The sequence below is a fragment of the Macrobrachium nipponense genome, chromosome 14, assembly GCF_015104395.2.
Source record: "Macrobrachium nipponense isolate FS-2020 chromosome 14, ASM1510439v2, whole genome shotgun sequence".
Lineage (NCBI taxonomy): Eukaryota > Metazoa > Arthropoda > Malacostraca > Decapoda > Palaemonidae > Macrobrachium > Macrobrachium nipponense.
The window spans coordinates 80,184,130-80,184,557 of NC_087207.1; positions in this window are offsets into that span (position 1 = coordinate 80,184,130).

The window sequence follows — 428 nt, forward strand, 5'->3', positions numbered from 1 at the left end:
GTTCATCCCTGCTATGTAAAAAAGAACGCACGGGATTATTCATTTGGCCATGGCAAGGTAATTGCAGTTTGTTCTTTGTAGTTTCTATCTGGAACAATTAATATATCATGAAATGTAACTTTCCACGGAAGTTAATAGTAACTTTTTCAAACAACTCTAAAGCAGCTCATTATCATTCTGTCAGTAATTACTGTCATCTTGATTTTGTCCCTGTCCACTGGACGGTGGTTCGATCCCATGAGAGGATGAAATTATTATTAACTAAAATATTCCCCTTCAGGTTACATACATTAAAAAAAAATATCAATTCCGAGGTAGAGCGCATTAGATATTAAAGGACATTTGTAGCTCGAATAATTTATATGAATCACAGTGATGTGATAATTATTCATAATATGGCTATGCTCGTTTTACGTTCGAATTTGTTA